The sequence below is a fragment of the Bison bison genome, unplaced genomic scaffold (assembly GCF_000754665.1).
Source record: "Bison bison bison isolate TAMUID 2011002044 unplaced genomic scaffold, Bison_UMD1.0 scf7180017864172, whole genome shotgun sequence".
Taxonomy (NCBI): domain Eukaryota; kingdom Metazoa; phylum Chordata; class Mammalia; order Artiodactyla; family Bovidae; genus Bison; species Bison bison.
The window spans coordinates 387,750-388,150 of record NW_011494744.1 but is presented as its reverse complement, the minus strand read 5'-3'; the positions used below and the strand labels follow the sequence as shown (position 1 = coordinate 388,150).

Here is a 401-nt window from a genome sequence, read left to right as displayed (position 1 = left end):
TGGGGGCGGGGGTGGGGGAGCGGCATGGAGACTGCAGCCGAACTTTTGCGGGGAGAGCTGACCCCGGGCAGAGCTTGAGGAGGAAAGGAGGTTTCCCCTTTCTGTGGAGAGTGGGTAGGGGACACCTGAAATTGCGTGTGTTTGCATAGTGCAGGAGATTTTACACAGGAGACCTGCGTTTTCCTGCACATCCCCAGTTGTAAACTGGGGTCCGGGCTACTACTAGTTGACATAGTGAAGACCTAGGAGGTCTCTGAGAGGTAATGCTGGCGTCCCCCCTGGGTCTTCAACTTTTGCGTCAAATGCATCTGGGAAGGCGACAAGGGTTGTTTAATAAGGACGTGGAGTAATTTGTCCTTTTTTAAAGCTGCAATTTAAAAGCCCTGTCCCCCCACCCCCCT

General features: G+C 53.9%; 1 protein-coding gene across 1 annotated transcript in view; it reads left to right on the top strand.

Moving 5' to 3' along the window:
• Positions 1 to 401, top strand: part of HELLS (helicase, lymphoid-specific) — a 40,101-nt gene that overhangs the window by 186 nt on the left and 39,514 nt on the right. The gene's annotated exons all lie outside the window — the stretch shown is intronic.